Genomic DNA, 24,261 nt, shown 5'->3' on the forward strand with positions numbered 1-24,261 from the left:
GCACTCAGAGCAGGAAGCAGACGGCAAGGGACCTGAAGGACACCGACGGGTGAGCATGTACGGTTTGTTTTTTTACGTTTACGCTTGTAACCAGGGTAAACATCGGGTTACTAAGCGCGGCCCTGCGCTTAGTTACCCGATGTTTACCCTGGTTACAAGCGAAGACATCGCTGGATCGCTGTCACACACAACGATCCAGCGATGTCAGCGGGTGATCAAGCGACGAAAGAAAGTTCCATACGATCTGCTACGACGTACGATTCTCAGCAGGATCCCTGATCGCTGCTGCGTGTCAGACACTGCGATATCGTAACGATATCGCTAGAACGTCACGAATCGTAACGTCGTAGCGATGGAAATTTCAATGTGTGACGGTACCCTTAGACTGGTAGAGATCTGGAATTGACAGCTTATCTAATAGCTGGTAATCACTTAGAACAGGGAACACCTGAAGGAAGCTCATCACCTCCCCGTCTCAGATTGGATGGCTAAGCTGTCTATCAAAATATCGACAACTAAGAACATCCCTGCATTAGATTGGATGATTGAGCTGTCACTCTCTGCATCCAAAAAACTCTAAGCAGAGGAATCGTGACACACTGTACATGTAACACATTTTAGGGCTTGGTTCCTCTTTTCAAGCAGAGAGCAAAGAAATTTTTTGAAGAAAAGAGAAACAAACCATGAAATTGTTCCAGATATGGATGGAATATAATAATGAGATAGGAAGATACACATTGCTACTTTTTAATTATTTGGCTCCTTGGTAACATCCACCATACATTTAAGAAAGATATGTACACTTATGAACCCTCTACCACAACACATCAGACTCTCGCCTACCATCAAAACCTTAAAAAAAAGCCTGAAGACCCACCTCTTCCGACAAGCCTACAACCTGCAGTAACCACCGATCAACCAAACTGCTGCATGACCAGCTCTATCCTCGCCTACTGTATTCTCACCCATCCCTTGTAGATTGTGAGCCTTCGTGGGCAGGGTCCTCTCTCCTCCTGTACCAGTTATGACTTGTATTGTTTAAGATTATTGTACTTGTTTTTATTATGTATACCCCTCCTCACATGTAAAGCGCCATGGAATAAATGGCGCTATAACAATAAATAATAATAATAATTACTGTATGGAACAGACTCAGGAGTTGATCCTGTCACATTGAGCACAGGTGATGGCTGTGTAATACAGCTGGTGCCAAAGAATAATTGTAAGGTTTGCAACACCTCATGCAAAACCTTAAATTTTTATTTCCAGCCACACTCAGATTGCATAAGCATTAGTTTCATACAGTACTATTGGTAGAACAATGTAAGGAAAATGTCACGAAATAGGAAAGTTCTGATTACTTCACCTATACATACAGAGCTCTCATCTGCAGTTTCCTCTGCCTGCCAACACGGGGCTGGAATTCTGAGCCACTCTTTCTCCCTCTGCCTGTATGTGTAACCCTAAACCCCTCATTTCCCCCTCCCTCAAGAATTTGTATGGCTTCAAAATGAAAGTACAAGTAGAAGCATATTGGAAAAAAAAACAGGTTTCTTTGTCTTTGTAAATGTAAATATCATCGCACCAATTAATGATAGAAGTGGGACAAATACATTTTAGACATGGGCTTCTGTAGAACTATCAGCCAGTGAGTTTTCTAGGTTCCAGAACCAGCACCATTGAGAAACGAATTACTACAGAACTGGGTCACACAGCCACCCCATGTCTATACTTAAGCGAATCCCTATGGCACGCTGAGTATAACGACACGGGTGTCATCTTTCTGCGAGGTTCCTACGCCAATATATGTGGGACGACGATTTTTCATAATGCTAAGACAGCGGAGTATCCTGCCTTTAAGTGAGGTCACCACAGGGGGAGAGCTTTGGTTCTAGGCTAGGAAATAAGTGAGTGAATCAACAGTCTTCATGTGTCTTTTTCTTGGGTCTAGCTGCTATACAGGGGTGATGCATCTGGATATAGGCTCGACCATCCCACACGGTCAGCCATAAGATGATGTGACATAACAAAATGTAAGTGATTTTTCAATGTTAATCCCATTTTAAACACTGCCTACCTTTTTTGGAGTAAAATATAAAATTACTAGCTTGTCTCTCCTTGCTCTATAACGTATGGTCACATCCTCTGAAGTGAATTACGCTACTAATCTGGGTTGGATTTTGACTCGTTAATAGTTAAGAAATTGGAGCTGGTGGCAGCAGAATTTGTCCTGTGCTTTGTAACGACCAGCGGCGTTGATAATTATTGTTCCCACCTGAGTGGGAGTAGTTATATCACCCTCGCTGCAGTGTGCCCTATAGCCAGTACATAACTTTTAATTTTTGTGCCCTTAAATCAAAGAGTCATATCGCTCAAAATAGTTCATAAATAACATTTCCCACATGTTTACTTTACATCAGCACAATTTTGGAAGCATAATTTTTTTTGTGTTGGGACGTTATAAGGGTTAAAAGTTGACCAGCGATTTCTCATTTTTCCAATAAAATTTACAAAACCATTTTTTTTAGGGACCACCTCACATTTGAAGTGTGTTTGGGGGTCAGTATAACAGAAAATACCCAAAGGTGACAAAAACTTCACCCCTGAAGGTATGTAATACCACATTCAAGAATATTATTAACCCTTCAGGAGCTTCACGAGAACTAAAGCAATGTGGAAGGAAAAATTAACATTTTACTTTTTTCACAAAAAATGCGCTTTGGAACCAAACTTTTTTTATTTTCACAAGTGTATCAGGAGAAAATGGCTCACAATGTTTGTAGTGCAAGTTCTCATGAGTACACCGATACCCCGTATGTGGGGGAAAGCCACCGTTTGTGGGCATGGCAGGGCTCAGTAGGGAGGGAGCAAAATTGTCTGGAATCAGTGGCAGATGCAATGTCACATTTACAGACCCCCTGATGTACCTAAACAGTGGAAATCCCAATCCTATCTCCAGCCCTAACACAGCCCTAACCCCAACCCTAATCCCAACACACCCCCAACCCTAATCCCAACCATAACCACAACTCTAACCAAAACCATAACCCCAACACTACTCTATGTCCAACACCACAACCCTAATACCAACACAACCCTAACCACAACACAACCCCAACCCCAACCCTAGCCCAACCCTAATCCTAGCTCTAACCCCAACCCTAACCCTAGCCCCAACCCGTACCCTAGCCCAACCCTAGCTCAACTCTAACCCTAGATCTAGCCCTAACCCTAGCCCAACCCTATCCCTAGCTCTAACCCCAACCCTAATCATAATGGAAAAAAAATATTTTTTTTATTTTATCAATTTTGCCTAGCTAAGGGGGTGATAAAGGAGGTTTTATTACTTTTATCTCATGGTTTAAAAACAAACAAACAAAAAAAAAAAAACAGAATTCCATAATTGTTGCTTTTTGTTTATTCTACTTCCAAATAAAACCAGAATTGAAAGTGATAATAAAATATATACCTTAAGTTAGTATGAATAAACACTTCAACTCTTCCAGCAAATAACAAATTCTCCTACAACTCTGTCAGCAGAAAAATACATATGAACAACTCTCAAAATATGCTGAGGGAAAAAAATAGTTTTAAAAAGTCTAAAATAAAATACATACCACTATAATTGAATTAAAATAGTCTTGTCATTTATGCTGCAATGTGAAAAGTGTAAAAAATGCATTGATTAGCTGGGATTTCTGCAAAAAACTAATCAGATGGAACCATTCATTATATGAGGCAGAGACATTTTGGACTCCATCTTACCTCTTTTCTGACTACCGTATATCCATTTTTTAGGTGTGCTCAGAAGTGTGGTATCTATTTATAAATACCTAAATTGATAGACATCACCAGAACAGAAACCAGATGGAGTCCAAAGTTACTTTGTCTGCCACATTATCCTCGTTATAGTGAATAGTTCCAGTGGAAGTTCTGTCTGAACCCTGTTTCTTGGCAACTTAGATGTGAATCCTGTGAATCCATGTAAGTGCTCTAAATAGAGCATTGGATGAGTGGGTGGGAACTTAGCCTTAAAAATGATCAAAAACGTAACTTATCCCAGAATGGTAACAATAAAAACTTCAATTGATCTTGCAAAAACTCCCCCTGTCATCTGTCAATGGAAAAACAGAAGGCTTACATAGGCAACGTGCACACATTGAGTTTTTGGCGAGCTTTTTACCTTAGTATTTGTAAGCCAAAACCAGGGACGGGTAGTAACTGCAGAAGTGGTGCATTTGTTTCTATTATACTTTTATTCTGATTGTTCCACTCCTGGTTTTGGATTACAAATACTGGTGTAAAATACTGACCAAATATTGAACGTGTGAACATGGCCTTACTGGTAGCGGAAATGCTAAAAGCAACATGCCCCCCACACCCATAAAAAATCCATTATGAGGTCACGAACAGATGACCAGACACTCTGCTTAAGGATTTTTTGGTAGACAGCAGAATTCATGGTTCCATTTACCACAGCAGGTCTTCCAAATCCTGAAGCAGTAAGACCAACACACTGCCATCACCATATTTAACTGTTAGTATGATGTTCTTTTCTGAAATGCTGTATTACTTCCAAGCCAGACGTAATGGGACATACATCTACCAAAAAGTTCAACTTTTTATCTCCTCAGTAAGTATTCAGTCAGAATACTCCCCCAAAAGTCTTGGGGATCATCAAGATGTTTTCTGGCAAAACTGTAATGACCCTTTATCTTTTTATTGCTCAGCAGTGGTTTTCATCTTGGAACTCTGCCATACAGGCCATTTTTTCCCAGTCTCTTTCTTATGGAGCAGTCATGAAAGCTGACCTTAACTGAGGCAAGTGAGGCCTGTAGTTCTTTGATGTTGTTGTGGAGTCTTTTATGACCTCTTGGATAAGTAGTTGATGCGCTCTTGGGGTAATTTTGGTCAGCCAGCAATTCTTGGGAAGGTTCACCACTGTTCCATGTTTTCACCATTTGTGGATAATGGCTCTCACTGAGGTTCGCTGGAGTCCCAAAACTTTAGAAATTGTGGGATCCATTTTCTTCCATTACTTTTTTGGGGCTAAAGCAACATTTTGTATGAAAAAAAAAATGTTTTTAGCTTTCACAGTGTCATTTTATAAAATTCTATGAAGCACCTGTGGTTTCAAAATGTTCTTCACATCTCTAGATGAATTCCTAAATGCGTGCATTTTTTCAATGTGATCTCTTGTGGGGGGTTTGTTATCTTTTGGCACCCAGGGGGCTCTGCAAATGCTAAATCATGTCTGCAATGTACTCCAGCCAAATTTGCGCTACAACTATTAAATAGTGCTCCATCACTTCTATAAGATAATAGAAGTGATGGAGCACTATTATGGAGATAATTTTATTTTTCATTTTCACATTGCAATCTTTTAAAAATCTGTGAATTATCTATGGATTCAAAATGCTCAGAATACCCCTGGATGAATTCCTTAAGAAATATAGTTTCCAAAATATGGTCCCTTAAAGGGGATGTCTGCTTTTATGTCAAATACCACAATCTATTTGAGCCAAAACAATAGCGCTCATTGGTTCCTGCCGTGTGCCAAAGAATAGTTTCTGACCACTAAAATGATGTATCACTGCATTCAGGAGAAAGTGCGTTACGAATTGTGAAGTCCATTTTCTTCTATCACCCTTTGTGAAAATTAAAATTTTTTAGCTGAGGCTACATTCACATAAGAGTTTTAGCATATGTTCAGAGGCTCCATTGGGGCTTACGTCCGAAGCCCCACAAAACAGGATTCTGGTATGTTATGCTGATGGTGCCATTTTCTATATCGATGCAGATAATGTCACAGGTTGCTCTGTTGGAACATCATTTATGACTCTATACACCAAGTTGAGACTGGTACCAAGACATAGTCGATTGTGCCTCGGTGCCTACCTCTTTTAAGGTTGTATAGTCAAACATTATGCTCCAGCAGAACACATTGTAACTCTTTTTGCATTATGATAGTCAATTGCCCCATCAGCACATATGATAATCACGTTTTAAAGGACTTAAGATGTAAGCCTGTACAGAGCCACTGAATGTATAAAAGAAATTGCTGATTTTTCAAAACTTTTGTCAAAATTCAGGTATTTTCATAAATAAATGCAAAACATCGACTTAATCATCAGGATATATAGAAGTATTTCAGAGTTATTACCACAAAAATGTCAAATTTGAAAAATGGGACTACGTCATGAAGGCCAAAATTGTCTCATTCACTAGGGTGTATAAGCATCCTCTCTCTATATACCTGCAAAGTCTTTGTGCTTTTTTACAACAAATGCATTTGAGCATTAAAGAACTATTAACAAATTACCCTAAAAGGTGCATTTTCTTTACTATGCGTACTATCAGGATTTTCTGGTGGCAGCACCAGGAGCAGGCAATAATGTGACCTCAAGTGTGAGCTATGAATACTCCTGGACAGACAGAAAAGACATACAGTGGGGGAATAAGTATTTGATTCCTTGCTGATTTTGTAAGTTTGCCCACTGGCAAATACATGAATAGTGTATAATTGTAAGGGTAGGTTAATTTTAACATTGAAAGATAGAATATCAAAAATAAAATCCAGAAAATCACATAGTATAAATTATATAGATGTATTTGCATTTTGCAGTGAGAAAAAAAGTATTTGATCGCTCTGGCAAGCAAGACCTAATACTAGGTGACAAAACCCTTGTTGGCAAGCACAGCAGTCAGACATTTTTTGTAGTTGATGATGAGGCTTGTGCACATATCAGGAGGAATTTTGGTCCACTCCTCTTTGCAAATCATCTCTGAATCATTAAGATTTTGAGGCTGTCGCATGGCAAATCGGAGCTTCAACTCCCTCCATAAGTTTTGTATGGGATTAAGGTCTGTAGACTGGCTAAGCCATTCCATGACCTTAATGTGCTTCTGTTTGAGTTACTCCTTTGTTGCCTTGGCTGTATGTTTTGGGTCATTGTCTTGCTGGAAGACCCAGCCACTACCTATTTTCAACATCCTGGCAGAGGGAAGGAGGTTGTCACTCCGGATTTTACGGTGCATGCCTCTATCCATTCTCCCATTGATGCAGTGAAGTAGTCCTGTACCCTTAGCAGAGGAACACCCCCAAAACATAATGTTTCCACCTCCATGCTTGACAGTGGGGACAGTGCTCTTTGGGTCATAGGCAACATTTCTCTTCCTCCAAACACAGCAAGTTGAATTAATGCCAAAGACCTCCATTTTTGTCTCATCTGACTACAGCACCTTTTCCCAATCACTCACAGAATCATCCAGGTGTTCATTGGCAAACTTCATATGGGCCTGCACATGTGCCTCCAAGTCCAAAAGGGTTTCTCTCTAGTGAGCGGCCTGAAAAGGCATGCTTCTGTGTGGGCACATTTTACAGATTGTGATGCAAAATAACATGTCCGTTTTTGATCTTTGTGACTTATCAAGCTCTTCAATGTAAGTCTATGAATCCATAAAAAGTCACTGACCGCAATCATTGCCATCCATGTGCTGTCTGCTTTCAACATTGCAATGGGTAGGAGAAGTTTTTTTCAGTTCATTTTTATTTGCATAACAAAAAATCAACGATAAAACATTAATGGTAGAAAATCAAAACACTGACCAAAAACACAAAAATCAGATTAAAAATACTGAGGGAAAAGAGAATGCTTTTTTGTGCACCAGGAAAATCACTGACTACTTAATGAGACCTAAGTTTTGTTAGAATTTTTATCTTAGGATCAGATATTTTAATTTGTTCAAGCCATTAATTTTTAAGTCAATCCCAAATTATAACTAATAATTAGTAAACCTATATCTACTGTATCTTGTATACCATTGCGTATAGCACAACTATAAACATATCCTATATTCCTAAACATTAATATACAAAAAAATGGTTTTTTTTTATATTTAATACTCTGGCAGCTCTGATTGATAAGTTAAAGTGGTTATTCCATGTAGGCATCTCTTTTACATATAACCTAATAAGACAAATGTGTTTCTTAGACCTCAACCAGACTTCTGTGTTGCATGTACATGTTGCATCCCGTTTTTTTAACAGATACAGCTATACCCACTATAATCTATGCTGCTGTTCACATGTCTGTGTTTTTCATGGACCATATGCTTGTGCAAAATACACAAAGACCCGTCTATTTTCTGGCAGCACAGATGAAAAGGGCCAATACTTAGGGTACCGTTACACTAAACAACTTACCAAAGATCACGACCAGCGATGCGATCATTGGTAAGTCGTTGTGTGGTCGCTGGGGAGCTGTCACACAGACAGCTCTCTCCAGTGACCAACGCTCAGGGGAATGACTTCGGCATTGTTGAAACTGTCTTCAACGATGCCGAAGTCCCCCTGCAGCACCCGGGTAACCAGGGTAAACATCGGGTTATTAAGTGCAGGGCCGCGCTTAGTAACCCGATATTTACCCTGGTTACCATTGTAAAAGTAAAAAAAAACCACTACATACTCACCTTCTGATGTCTGTCACGTCCCCCGGCGTCCACAGGGTTACGCGCTGCTGCCGAGAGCTTCCTGCACTGACTGAATGTGTCAGTGCCGGCAGCAGCGGTGACGTCACCGCTGTGCTCTGCTTTACGGCCGGCCGGCGCTGACACATTCAGTGCAGGGAAGCCGCCGGCGGGGGACGTGACAGACATCGGAAGGTGAGCATGTAGTGTTTTTTTTTACTTTTACAATGGTAACCAGGGTAAATATCGGGTTACAAAGCGCGGCCCTGTGCTTAGTAACCCGATATTTACCCTGGTTACAAGTGAACACATCGCTGGATCGGTGTCACACACACCGATCCAGCGATGACAGCGGGTGATCAGCGACGAAATAAAGTTCTGGACTTCTAGCTCCGACCAGCGATATCACAGCGGGATCCAGATCGCTGCTGCATGTCAAACACAACGAGATCGCTATCCAGGACGCTGCAACGTCACGGATCGTCGTCGTTCTCGCTGCTCGTTCGTCGCTTAGTGTGAAGGTACCTTAAGTCTATGGATACGTTAAAGCCATCAGTGCGTCATCCGTGTGCTGCCCGTGTTTAATATTTCTAAAGCATACACACCGATGACACTGTGCCATTTTTTCAAGCACGTGTATAAACATGGACATCTGAATGGGAACGTAGACTTTGTTCACACGTTCAGTATTTGGTCAGTATTTTACCTAAGTATTTGTAAGCTAAAACCAGGAGAGGAACAATCGGAGGAAAAGTATAATGGAAACACGTGAACCATTTCTGCATTTTTCACTTGACTTTGGCATACAAATACTAGTGTAAAATACTGACCAAATACTGACCACATACTCAAAGTGTGAACATGGCCTTAGTCAGAGGAAGGGATTCCCCAATTCTCACTTTCCCTTATGAGCCATAAACTAGAGCCAGTGTTAAATGCACCTTCTACTGCATAGTTCTCCACGCAATCTTTTAATATGAATATTTCCTAAAATGAAAAATCCACATTCCACAGTTTCCCCTCTGTCAATGCCAGATGATTGACAGTATTTAGAAAAGCAGAATGTACAGCGATCAGTTAATTTATGAAGATACTAAAAAGGATCTGTTCATTGGGGCAATCCCTCTTAACAAGACAAAAAAGCAAAATAACATTTTTTAGCAATATTCTCATGAATCCTAAAATGATTAATTATCATTATATCAGAAATTTTATATCTATAGCACCGGCCACTTTAACCATTTGAGTTCACTTTCTGTAATCCACCAAATTCCTGAATCAGTCAATTGTTCAAATCTACCCATGACGTAATATGTATAAGGTAGTAATATGTTTGTTATATTAATAAACTACTTTCTAAATTATTTAAAAAACATTGTGTAATATTGATAACTTAAGGATTCACAGTAGAATATTACTTGCACATATGAGACATAATATCTCTTACTCACCTTTTTGCTTCATAGAGAGTATTCATGTCATTCCATGCTGAAACTGTGAAATCAATCCAAGAGCCAGTACTGGACATCAGACATGTTCAGTTATTTCTACACTTATTCCATGATGGGATTGACTGATTTATGTATATGGACTATACGAAGCCATGGATTCTAAATGATTGCATACAAATCACTAGTTCCTTAACAAAAGCTTGTGCAATTCAAACCGAAATCTTACAGAAGACAAGGAAGTAAGCGAAAGGGAAATGTGTCAGACATAGGAACATACACGTAAGGATGAAATGGCTTTATGGCTGTCATAGTACAAAATATAGCTTTAGCAGACCTCCTACACCCTGAGGCAAGTGAAGCAATCATGGCATGAAATAACCACAGAAATAGCGTGAGGTTTATGATATCAAGTGCATTTTTAGTGGTTTGGACAAAAAAAAAAATCTACATTCATTCATAGATATACTTTAGAAGCAATCCATTTTAGGTATATGAGACAGATATTTTATTAGAACAAGTTTCTGCTACATTTGAATTTGATATAGTCAATGCCCACTTTAATAATCTAATAATGATATAATAATTTTTATTTATATAAACATATTCTGCAGCATTTTACATGTATCGAAAATAAAAAAAATGAAATGTAAAACATTTCAACAGTTACAGAAGGAGTGAGGATCCTGCTCGCAAGCTTATAATCTATAAGGAAATACCAGGAAGCAATGGGTAAATACAATTCTTTATGTTATAGGGGATGCTGTGTGCTGTTAATTGGTGAAGGTTACTGAGAACACTCTGGTGAGAGAGATATAAGGACCTGATGGCTTACTCGCTTCAGCCTGATTGGTGGGTGTCTCAGGTCCTGTACCCCCACTGTGATCAGCAGCACACAGAAGCCCCTTCACATATAAACAACTACATTAATGCAGCGCTCATACTTTTGCTTTTTATTTCATTTTCACATATAGAATATGTACCTATTATAGTCTACATACATCCATGTTTTTTTTTGCGGACAGTGTGTGTGTGCAGAAAAATCATGCAGACATGTCCATTTTTTTATCAATCTAATGAATGAAAGTCAACCATACAATTCTATGGGTCCATGAGAATCATGGTCAGCACACAGATGACATCCATGTGCAATCAGCGTGATTAAATATTTTAATTGATAAGAAATGCTCTTCATATTATTTATTTATTTATCTTACCATATGAAAAAATCACTTATAAAATACTTCTGGTAATAACTGACACACCAACCAAACACTGGTGAAACTCAGATTAACCCTAGAACGCGTACCCATAGAAATCTACACATTCACGCACCTGGGGCCTTTTAGGCCTGTTTACAATTATCATGGAATAACTCAAATAAAAATACTTTAAAAAATGTATTTTACAATTGCAAGGTAAGGATGCATTCCAACTAGCGCTGGGGTCCGCCAGGAGGGGATCCGTAATGGATCTGACCTCCTGGTGACCCCAGCTAAGGCTGGCGGAATCCTGGAGTTACCAGGAGGTCAGATCCATTATGGATCCCCTTCTGGCGAACCCAAGTGCTACTGGGAACACAGCCTAAGATGTGTATATTTCAAAATATAATTATGTGCATAAAACAACAAAAAAGTAAGTAAACGGGCACGCCAAATATAGGCATTCTATATACAATTTTTTTATGAAAACATTTTTTGGTTGTAGCAAACTTGGTGCAGGAATATTTATTTGTAACTTTACATATTCCCCCGACAATTCTCGCATATTATTTTTTCAGCTGAATGTTCCTTGCATACATTTTGTCCGCAAGTAGAACAGAAACGCTCCGATTTTCTTTCCTTCTTTGCTGGACAAATATAGCAGCGCTTTCTTTTTTTTTCTCTTTGCTCTGGATGTTCCAGAAAGCATATTCCACATCGGATCATTGCCTCCGTAATTTGCCTTGATAAGCATATCATGCTGCTTCTCTCCATCATAGTAGGCATCAAAAGTTCATAACAAAGTTCTGTCAAAAATAGACGTCTCTTGTCTTTCCTGTTGGCATGGAATTCTGGATTAGTTTGACAATAAACAATGTAGCTATTGAGGGCTGACACATCAAGGATATTGGAAAAAAGGGAATGCAGAATCCACACTCTTCCCAGCAATAGCAGCAATAGCAGAGTCATAAAAGTTCTTCCCCAGCAACAATACAGACAAAAAGACTGAGTATCACATGTAAACCTAGTACAGGCCTAAAAGGCCCCAGGTGCGTGAATATGGGGTAGTCCCAAAAAAAGGTTGTTATACCAAAATGTCTGTAACATAAAAATATATGAATAACTGGAAATTACTAACAACTATATACCTGAGGATTACCTTGATTTTCAAAATTCTAACTAAAGTACTTTTACAGAAAATAGAAAACAAGTAACCTGGCAGGCCTGCGAGGCCCCAGGTATGCGTTCTAGGGTTAAAACCAGTGAAGACATTCATACCATTTTTTGCTTATGAAAAAAATCACTGACGTCTGAAGAAGGCCTTAATAATACTTAACCTTTAAGATATACACATATACACTACCTTCCTTTGTGAAAAAGGAGATGTGTTCCATCTTCTTTGAATCCAAAAATGTATTAGAAATTGCTTTTTAAAATAACATGTCAATGGCAAAGTTCACATGACAAGATATAGTTACGCATTTCAAACGCTTGAGGCGTCCTTTATCTAAACTACCTTCCTTTGCCTCCTCCTCATACCTCCATGCCTTCCCCCCATTATTTTTAGCACTGTTTTACAAGGTAATGATAATTATACGGTTCAGTGGTAAATAATCAGTGCCATACAGGATGATACCTAAAGGAAAAATGTTGTCTGTTTAAAATACTGGCAAATAATGTATAAGTAAATATTTCCATGCAGTGCTCAAATAATAAGAAAAATATATTGGCCAAATGACAACTTCATACATAAATCAATTTAGCAACTCTACAATATATAATCACAAAGTTGAGCAAAAAAATTCACAGGACCCCAGTGAAGAGGACACATCAGTTGTTCATGGTCACCTGACTAGAGCTCTGCAAACCTAACAACTATAGATGGATGAACACGAACGGTAAAGTTTGGGTTCCTTACCGGACATGTATGCAAGGACCCCCGAACACAAACGTCTCCTCGAAGTCCGTGTTATTCTTAGGATTGGTCAGCCTGAACAAAGCTTGTTGAAAGGTTGCAGTGCAGCCAATAAACACGATTTTCCTATGTGGGCACTTTAAGCCACATTACAGCCACGTCAATTATTGGCATGCCTGTGATTGGCAGGTGCACTGTGTAAAAAAAAAAAAAGATGTGGGGTCTCCTCTGTCTTTGATATCCAACACATGTAAAGCTGATAGCTTCGGGCTGCAGCCGTGAGCTTTATCTTGGCTGGATATCAAAGATAGAAGGGTCCCCATGCCGTACTTTTAAAATTACTTAAATAAATAATTTTAAAAAAAACTGTGGTATTCCCTAATTTTTAATAACCAGCCAAGCTAAAGCAGACAGCTTGGGGCTGGTATTCCGATCCTGGGAAGGGGCCATAGATATTAGCCCTCACCAGCCTAAAAATAGCAGCCCACAGCTGCCCCAGCAAAAGGGCATCTATTATATGCACCAATTCTGGCTCTTTGCATGAATCTTCTCACTTGCCCTGGTGTGTTGGCAAGTGGGGTAATAGTAGTGGGGTTGTTGTATGCTTTGTAATGTCAGCTGACATCAAGCCCAGGGTTTAGTAATGGAGAGACGACACACATAGAAAAAAGTCATTTTATTGAATAAAACACTCCCCCACAATAACCCTCTTTTTCCCATTTATTAAAACTAAAAAATAAAAGCTATACTCACCTATCTGCTGATAATCCATAATGCTGGTGTCCCACGATGATCCCCAAATCTGCTACATCTGGTTGCAGTGCTGAGCTGATAGCTGTAAGATGATAGTAATAGGCGAGGGACCTTCATGGATATTGGCACCTTCCCAGAATAATACCTCCAGCCCCCAGGTGTCTGCTTTCCCTCAGCTTGTTAGTAAAAATAAGGAGGACCCCATGCCATTTTTTCCTCTTTTGCCTTTATTCAATAACTGTAAGTACAGAAAGCTACACATGCACTGCACTAATTATCTCACTGTCACTGACATATTACTTACTATGCACAGTAAGTGAGACTGTTATGGCACACGAAATGCATATATTCTCGTCTTAGTTGTCTACCTCCAAATTGTATATTGGAATTTTACGGCATGAGAAATCACAAGACATAGACAGTGAGTCGCATCACAAATGAGTTCTGCTTTAAAGGTTGAAATGTACAACATTTTATGTGGAAAAATAAAGGACTTTGCCACATATCACCTCATTGTTTTATCTCATAATTATTGCTAATCATTGCTGACATCTGTAGCCCACATGTCATTATCTATATTACTCTAATAGTTAATCAATTAGGTTAACCTGACATCTGTTTTGCACATAATCTTCAAAGTCAATCAATATGGTCAGCTATCTTTATTATCTGGGTTTTTCCTCACAGCAATAAAGTGGAAGAATCATTAGGGTTTTTCCATTTACCCAGTTTCACGTAGCATGTAGATCTTTGATCGACATGAGGTGACTGGTACAACGTGGTACGGGCATACTAGAGGCCATTCCAGTATCTATGATTCTTATATACCGTATATACTCGAGTATAAGCCGAGATTTTCAACCCTTTTTTTGGGGCTTGTGTACCTTGTAATTAACTTAGCCCAGTTTTCCATCACCTTGTATGGGCTTTGCCACTTTGCTAGGAACTTGCTCTCCACCATGGGGATAAGAACTAGTACGTGGTTCCCTGGCTGGAACTGCCTCAGCCTCGCTGATCGGTTATGCACCCTTGCCGGTGCCTCCTGTGCCTGGAGAAGATGCTCCTTCATGATAGTCATCCCTTTTGCCATTCTCTCCTGCAGCTGGATGAAATGCTCTATAATGCTCCGTTGTGGCTTGACCTCAGCATCTCACATTTCCTGGGCGATGTCCATGAGCCTTTGCGGATGTTGACCAAACAGGAGCTCGAACGGTGAGAAGCCAGTAGGAGCCTGGGGAACTTCCCTGATGAAGAAAAGCAAAAATGGAAGCAAGTAGTCCCAGTCTCCACATCCTTCTCAATGACCTTTTTGAGCATGGCTTTCAAGGTTTCATTGAAGGCAGTCGGTCTGTGGATGGTAACTGAGGTTCGCAGCTGGGCAATCTGGAGGACTCTACAGAGTTCTTTAATTACCTTGCTCATGAAGGGGGTTCTCTGGTCTGTCAGAATCTCCTTCGGCAGGCCCATCCTAGCAAAAATATGGACAAGATCCTGGGCAATACTCTAAGCCGAAGAGTTCCATAAGAGTACAGCTGTAGGGTATCGGGTCGCATAGTCCATGACCGCTGGGATATAATGGTGCCCTCATGCACACTTAACTAAAGGACCTACTAGGTTCATGGCAATTTGCTTAAATGGGATCTCTATTACAGGTCTATTACGTGAATTTGCTCAAACCCTGGCGAGACCGAAAATCGCTGGACACTCCTTGTCTAGGAGCCAGTCCTAAAGTCACCGTGGACAATGTCACCATTGCAGAGACTCTGACGCCGGCCCAGAGGCAACAGTGTTGGGAGCTGTTGCAGCAGAACTGGGACCTATTTTTCGAGTTGCCGGGACATACGCAGGTGGTCAAGCATGATGTGTTGATGGCACCGCACATAAGGGTGAACCTCAAACCCTATAGAATTCTGGAAGAACATAGAGAGGTGATATCCAATGAGGAGAGGAGGATGCTAGACCTCGGGGTGATAGAGGAGTCGAAAAGTGGATGGTTGAGTCCCATCGTCCTCATACCGAAGCCTGAGTGGCGGTTTTGCAACGACTACCACAAGCTGAATGAAGTCTATAGTTTTGATGCTTACCTGATGTCTCGTGTGGATGAACTCACTGAGAGATTTGGACCAGCGAGGTACTTTACAACCCTGGACCTGACGAAGGGCTATAGGCCGATCCCCATGTCCCAGAGTACCAAGAAGACAGCGCTCTTGACGTCTGTTGTTTTCAATACACCAGGATGTGCTTTGGTCTGCAGGGAGCCACAGCCACTTTTCAGAGGGCAATGGATCGGATCCTAGCACTGCATAAGAAGTATGCCACAGCGTACCTCGATGACATAGTGTCTTTAGCTCAGAATGGGCTAATCAACTGCCAAAGGTACAGGAGGTTCTGGATGCTTTAAGAAATGCAAGGTTCACAATAAATTGAAAAAATGTGCGAAAGGGAAGGAAGAGGTCAAGTACCTAGGCTATGCCATTGGGAAAGGCAAAATTAAGCTGCAAATCAACAACATCGAGGCTATTCAAGAGTGGCCGCAACCTCTTTCCAAGAAGCAAGTGAGGGCATTTCTTGCATTTGTAGTGTATGATTGGTGATTCATTCCAAATTTCGCTATAATCGTCGTGCCATTGACAGATCTTCTTAAAGGCACCAAATCGACTATCGTTAAATGGACTGATGACATAGAGATGGTGTTCCAGGAACTGAAGAGGTCTCTTTGTAAACATTGGTCACACCAGACTTCAGCAAAGAGTTTGTGGTCCAGACGGATGCGTCAGAAGTTGGCTTGGGAGCTGTGCTGCCTCAAGTAATAAATGGAGAAGAACACCCCATCTGTTATGATCTGGTGGTTTAGGAGCAACATGGGACGAGCTCTGGAGGAGGTGGTACCTGTACTGACCGCAGTTCCTGATCTTAACACAACACTAGAAGTAGCCGTGGGATGTTCCTGTCACTCCCTAGACACCTCATCACAGCCGGAGGACTAACTACCCCTAAAGATAGAAACAGGAAAGCTATCTTGCCTCAGAGAAAATTCCCAAAGGACAGACAGCCCCCCACAAATATTGACTGTGAGTAGAGAGGCAAATGACATACACAGAATGAAACTAGGATGTAGCAAAGGAGGCCAATCTAGCTAGATAGATAGAACAGGAGAGAATACTGTGCGGTCAGTATTAAAAACTAGAAAAATCCACCACAGAGTTTACAAAAATCTCCACACCTGACTAAAGGTGTGGAGGGTAAATCTGCTTCCCAGAGCTTCCAGCTTAACTGAATAAATCCATACTGACAAGCTGGACTAGAAAAAACAAAGAATGTGCTAAATGATTAAGTCCACAACAAGTGGAAAGCAAAAGAACAAGCAAGGACTTATCTTTGCTGAACTGGACAGAATATCAGGGAAATCCAAGAGAAATGTGAATCCAAGCAGGAACCATTGACAACTGGCACTAGCTGAAGGATAGAGCCAGGATAAATAGCCGAGCCAGAAAAGACGATCAGTGGAAGCAGCTGCTGACTGCTAAATCCAAGGAGCAGCAGTTCCACTTAAATCCACCGGAGGGAGCCCAAGAGCAGAACTCACAAAAGTGCCACTTACAACCACCGGAGGGAGCCCAAGAGCGGAATTCACAACATCCATCCTGTATTCTTCATGCAAGAAGAACTACGCCATTGTTGAAAAGGAATGTCTAGCCATAAACTGTGCTGTGGTTACACTGAGGTATTATCTACTAGGCCGGAGGTTCAAACTTGTGTCCTATCATGCCCCTCTGAGATGCTTAAGGGAGAAAAAGGGTAAGAATGCCTGGGTGACTACTGTAGGTGGTTCTTAGGCTTCCAGGATTTCAAGTTCCATGTAGAACACAGGTCCGGGAAGTCACACGGGAGCGCAGATGCCCTCTCACGAATTCCCTGTTTGGTGTCTGAAGGTGCCAAAAACCCCAGCTTTGGGCAGAGGGGGAAATATGTGACAGGGTCACTGGCACTGTATGTGAGGGAAGACATGTGTTACAGAGATTGCTTTCCTCCGTGATCTAGAAAGCCATACGGTTTTTTTTCAGCATGTTATGTGCTGAAGGAGTTTAGCGGCCATGTTATGGATGAGTTTTTAGGTGACTAGGTAAGAGTTGGGCGGGACACCTACTCACCATATCTCCACCTCAAGGGTGTGGCTGGATAAATAAATGTGTAGCCAGTTTTTTTTCTCTGCCTGTGTTGTATGGTGGTAGGAAGCCTCCTGACTAGAGTTGAGCGACTTTCATTTTTTTAAGATCGAGTCGGGTTTTGTGAAACCCGATTTTGTCCAGAGTCGAGTCGAGTGCAGTCGGCCGATTATCGCTAAAAGTCGGGGATCGACCGAAACACGAAACCCAATGCAAGTCAATGGGGAAGCATAGTCGGCAGTGAGTGGAGGCCAGGAAAACACCTACAGTGCCCATTTTAATGCCAAAAACATCCATTCTTGTTTCTGAAGCTTGTCAATCTTAATTAACTTTATAATAATAGTTGGGCATAGGGAATTGGGGGTCATTTGGCAAAAGTTGTGGGGGGAGTAGGGCCAGCTCAAGTTTTTCGTGGGCCCAGGAAATGCGGACTACGTCACGGCGGTGTTGCAGGGAAAGGTAAGTATTTCAACGTTGCAAGTGCTGTGATCCTGAGCAGGCAGGGGGGGCCCACTCGTTCGCATTGGCACTGGCACAGGGCCCCTCAATGTACAGCGATGTGTGTTTGCATGGCGGGGGCGCCTCCCACCAGCAGCGACACTTTTGCGTACTCTGAGGGGCCCTGTGCCAGTGACGTCGCCAACGAGTATGCCCCCCCACCTGATGAAGGAACCTGCACTTTCATCTGCACCTTCCTCTCTGTCCCTGTGTAAGGTGGTATAACATGCGGGAAGGGGAACCTTACTTTCAGCAGGGTCAGATTCTGGCTGTGTAGAGTATAAGGGGAATGTAGTGGTCTAGGTCAATGTACCAGCAGACTCATCTAGCAGTGGCTGGGCAATGGGCAGGATGAGGAGGAAACAGATATAGGGCCAAAGAATAAAGTAGGCTAAATGCAGTTCAAAATTGGTAACAGGACTAAACAGGCGGCATTGCTTTGTTCAGTGGAGTAGCAAACCCAAGAGCAGCAGACACTGTTTCAAGGGCCTAACCACACTAGTAGGCCAAATGCAGTTTAATATCTGATAGTATAGGGCGAAAGCCAGAATGTGGAAGCTCAGCTTTGTTCAGTTGAGGACAACACCAGGCAGGGGCAGACAGACACCTTTAGTAGGCCGGAACAGCCAATTTTTTAAAAAAACAGCAGTTAGTAAGAGGCAGAAGGTAGAAGCTCAGCTTTATTCAGTTGAGGACAACACCAGGCAGGGGCAGTCAGACACCTTTAGTAGGCCGGAACAGCCAATTGCATTTTTAAAAATGGTAATTTGGAACTGAAGGTTGAAGCTCAGCTTTATTCAGTTGAGAACAACACCAGGCAGGGGCAGACAGACACCTTTAGTAGGCCGGAACAGCCAATTTTTTAAAAAAAACAGCAGTTAGTAAGAGGCAGAAGGTAGAAGCTCAGCTTTATTCAGTTGAGGACAACACCAGGCAGGGGCAGACAGACACCTTTAGTAGGCCGGAACAGCCAATTGCATTTTTAAAAATGGTAATTTGGAACTGAAGGTTGAAGCTCAGCTTTATTCAGTTGAGGACAACACCAGGCAGGGGCAGACAGACAGACACCTTTAGTAGGCCGGAACAGCCAATGGCATTTTTAAAAATGGTAATTTGGAACAGAAGGTAGAAGCTCAGCTTTATTCAGTTGAGGACAACACCAGGCAGGGGCAGACATTCACCTTTAGTAGGCCGGAACAGCCAATTTTATAAAAAAAAAGCAGTTAATAAGAGGCAGAAGGTAGAAGCTCAGCTTTATTCAGTTGAGGACAACACCAGGCAGGGGCAGACAGACACCTTTAGTAGGCCGGAACAGCCAATGGCATTTTTAAAAATGGTAATTTGGAACAGAAGGTAGAAGCTCAGCTTTATTCAGTTGAGGACAACACCAGGCAGGGGCAGACATTCACCTTTAGTAGGCCGGAACAGCCAATTGCATTTTTAAAAATGGTAATTTGGAACTGAAGGTTGAAGCTCAGCTTTATTCAGTTGAGGACAACACCAGGCAGGGGCAGACAGACACCTTTAGTAGGCCGGAACAGCCAATGGCATTTTTAAAAATGGTAATTTGGAACAGAAGGTAGAAGCTCAGCTTTATTCAGTTGAGGACAACACCAGGCAGGGGCAGACATTCACCTTTAGTAGGCCGGAACAGCCAATTTTATAAAAAAAAAGCAGTTAATAAGAGGCAGAAGGTAGAAGCTCAGCTTTATTCAGTTGAGGACAACACCAGGCAGGGGCAGACAGACACCTTTAGTAGGCCGGAACAGCCAATTGCATTTTTAAAAATGGTAATTTGGAACTGAAGGTTGAAGCTCAGCTTTATTCAGTTGAGGACAACACCAGGCAGGGGCAGACAGACACCTTTAGTAGGCCGGAACAGCCAATTGCATTTTTAAAAATGGTAATTTGGAACTGAAGGTTGAAGCTCAGCTTTATTCAGTTGAGGACAACACCAGGCAGGGGCAGACAGACACCTTTAGTAGGCCGGAACAGCCAATTGCATTTTTAAAAATGGTAATTTGGAACTGAAGGTTGAAGCTCAGCTTTATTCAGTTGAGGACAACACCAGGCAGGGGCAGACAGACACCTTTAGTAGGCCGGAACAGCCAATTTTATAAAAAAAAAGCAGTTAATAAGAGGCAGAAGGTAGAAGCTCAGCTTTATTCAGTTGCAGCTTCTTGGCAATAATATAAAGAAGACGCGACAGGACAACACTCGGTGGATGCCATATCTGTGTTTTCAATGGAAAAAAACCTTTCAGTTAACTACTTGCAAGAGCAAGTTTTTGTAGCTGGTGGACAATTTTTTTTAAAAAAAGCAGTTAATAAGAGGCAGAAGGTAGAAGCTCAGCTTTATTCAGTTGCAGCTTCTTGGCAATAATATAAAGAAGACGCGACAGGACAACACTCGGTGGATGCCATATCTGTGTTTTCAATGGAAAAAAACCTTTCAGTTAACTACTTGCAGGAGAAAGTTTTTGTAGCTGGTGGCCAATTTTTGTACTGTACCAGTTTTTTGTTGTATGTGTTTTTGTTTTTAATGTTAAAATGTCTGCATTTGATATCTCTCCAGTATTTTCTTTTTTATAAGCAAAATACTGCAGTTTTACATCGGTTACATGGATACACAGGCAGCTTGGTGGTGAGTGGAGGAGTATTTAAAGTAGGGACCGCAGACAGGCTATCAAAGGCCTAAAATAACAAACAATAGGCTCATGGCAGCTTTACAGCGGTTACATGGATACACAGGCAGCTTGGTGGTGAGTGGAGGAGTATTTAAAGTAGGGACCGCAGACAGGCTATCAAAGGCCTAAAATAACAAACAATAGGCTCATGGCAGCTTTACAGCGGTTACATGGATACACAGGCAGCTTGGTGGTGAGTGGAGGAGTATTTAAAGTAGGGACCGCAGACAGGCTATCAAAGGCCTAAAATAACAAACAATAGGCTCATGGCAGTTTTACAGCGGTTACATGGATACACGGGCAGGCAGCTGGTGATGAGTGGAGGAGTATTTAAAGTAGGGACCGCAGACAGGCTATCAAAGGCCTAAAATAACAAACAATAGGCTCATGGCAGCTTTACAGCGGTTACATGGATACACAGGCAGCTTGGTGGTGAGTGGAGGAGTATTTAAAGTAGGGACCGCAGACAGGCTATCAAAGGCCTAAAATAACAAACAATAGGCTCATGGCAGTTTTACAGCGGTTACATGGATACACGGGCAGGCAGCTGGTGATGAGTGGAGGAGTATTTAAAGTAGGGACCGCAGACAGGCTATCAAAGGCCTAAAATAACAAACAATAGGCTCATGGCAGCTTTACAGCGGTTACATGGATACACAGGCAGCTTGGTGGTGAGTGGAGGAGTATTTAAAGTAGGGACCGCAGACAGGCTATCAAAGGCCTAAAATAACAAACAATAGGCTCATGGCAGTTTTACAGCGGTTACATGGATACACGGGCAGGCAGCTTGGTGGTGAGTGGAGGAGTATTTAAAGTAGGGACCGCAGACAGGCTATCAAAGGCCTAAAATAACAAACAATAGGCTCATGGCAGTTTTACAGCGGTTACATGGATACACGGGCAGGCAGCTGGTGATGAGTGGAGGAGTATTTAAAGTAGGGACCGCAGACAGGCTATCAAAGGCCTAAAATAACAAACAATAGGCTCATGGCAGTTTTACAGCGGTTACATGGATACACGGGCAGGCAGCTGGTGATGAGTGGAGGAGTATTTAAAGTAGGGACCGCAGACAGGCTATCAAAGGCCTAAAATAACAAACAATAGGCTCATGGCAGTTTTACAGCGGTTACATGGATACACGGGCAGGCAGCTGGTGATGAGTGGAGGAGTATTTAAAGTAGGGACCGCAGACAGGCTATCAAAGGCCTAAAATAACAAACAATAGGCTCATGGCAGTTTTACAGCGGTTACATGGATACACGGGCAGGCAGCTGGTGATGAGTGGAGGAGTATTTAAAGTAGGGACCGCAGACAGGCTATCAAAGGCCTAAAATAACAAACAATAGGCTCATGGCAGTTTTACAGCGGTTACATGGATACACGGGCAGGCAGCTGGTGATGAGTGGAGGAGTATTTAAAGTAGGGACCGCAGACAGGCTATCAAAGGCCTAAAATAACAAACAATAGGCTCATGGCAGTTTTACAGTGGTTACATGGATACACGGGCAGGCAGCTGGTGATGAGTGGAGGAGTATTTAAAGTAGGGACCGCAGATAGGCTATCAAAGGCCTAAAATAACAAACAATAGGCTCATGGCAGTTTTACAGCGGTTACATGGATACACGGGCAGGCAGCTGGTGATGAGTGGAGGAGTATTTAAAGTAGGGACCGCAGACAGGCTATCAAAGGCCTAAAATAACAAACAATAGGCTCATGGCAGCTTTACAGCGGTTACATGGATACACAGGCAGCTTGGTGGTGAGTGGAGGAGTATTTAAAGTAGGGACCGCAGACAGGCTATCAAAGGCCTAAAATAACAAACAATAGGCTCATGGCAGCTTTACAGCGGTTACATGGATACACAGGCAGCTTGGTGGTGAGTGGAGGAGTATTTAAAGTAGGGACCGCAGACAGGCTATCAAAGGCCTAAAATAACAAACAATAGGCTCATGGCAGTTTTACAGCGGTTACATGGATACACGGGCAGGCAGCTGGTGATGAGTGGAGGAGTATTTAAAGTAGGGACCGCAGACAGGCTATCAAAGGCCTAAAATAACAAACAATAGGCTCATGGCAGCTTTACAGCGGTTACATGGATACACAGGCAGCTTGGTGGTGAGTGGAGGAGTATTTAAAGTAGGGACCGCAGACAGGCTATCAAAGGCCTAAAATAACAAACAATAGGCTCATGGCAGCTTTACAGCGGTTACATGGATACACAGGCAGCTTGGTGGTGAGTGGAGGAGTATTTAAAGTAGGGACCGCAGACAGGCTATCAAAGGCCTAAAATAACAAACAATAGGCTCATGGCAGCTTTACAGCGGTTACATGGATACACGGGCAGGCAGCTGGTGATGAGTGGAGGAGTATTTAAAGTAGGGACCGCAGACAGGCTATCAAAGGCCTAAAATAACAAACAATAGGCTCATGGCAGCTTTACAGCGGTTACATGGATACACAGGCAGCTTGGTGGTGAGTGGAGGAGTATTTAAAGTAGGGACCGCAGACAGGCTATCAAAGGCCTAAAATAACAAACAATAGGCTCATGGCAGCTTTACAGCGGTTACATGGATACACAGGCAGCTTGGTGGTGAGTGGAGGAGTATTTAAAGTAGGGACCGCAGACAGGCTATCAAAGGCCTAAAATAACAAACAATAGGCTCATGGCAGTTTTACAGCGGTTACATGGATACACAGGCAGCTTGGTGGTGAGTGGAGGAGTATTTAAAGTAGGGACCGCAGACAGGCTATCAAAGGCCTAAAATAACAAACAATAGGCTCATGGCAGTTTTACAGCGGTTACATGGATACACGGGCAGGCAGCTGGTGATGAGTGGAGGAGTATTTAAAGTAGGGACCGCAGACAGGCTATCAAAGGCCTAAAATAACAAACAATAGGCTCATGGCAGCTTTACAGCGGTTACATGGATACACAGGCAGCTTGGTGGTGAGTGGAGGAGTATTTAAAGTAGGGACCGCAGACAGGCTATCAAAGGCCTAAAATAACAAACAATAGGCTCATGGCAGTTTTACAGCGGTTACATGGATACACGGGCAGGCAGCTTGGTGGTGAGTGGAGGAGTATTTAAAGTAGGGACCGCAGACAGGCTATCAAAGGCCTAAA

At 42.1% G+C, this 24,261-nt stretch overlaps 1 protein-coding gene across 1 annotated transcript in view; it reads right to left on the reverse strand.

Annotated features, from left to right (window-relative positions):
* The window catches only part of LOC143815462 (interleukin-5 receptor subunit alpha-like), a 91,235-nt gene extending 80,811 nt beyond the window's left edge, over positions 1-10,424 (reverse strand). The window contains exon 1 of the mRNA XM_077294675.1: positions 9,921-10,424. The gene's annotated coding sequence lies outside the window, so the exon portion shown is untranslated. The remainder of the gene's footprint in view (positions 1-9,920) is intronic.
* Between the last annotated feature and the right edge of the window lie 13,837 nt (positions 10,425-24,261).

The sequence above is a fragment of the Ranitomeya variabilis genome, chromosome 3 (assembly GCF_051348905.1).
Source record: "Ranitomeya variabilis isolate aRanVar5 chromosome 3, aRanVar5.hap1, whole genome shotgun sequence".
NCBI lineage: Eukaryota > Metazoa > Chordata > Amphibia > Anura > Dendrobatidae > Ranitomeya > Ranitomeya variabilis.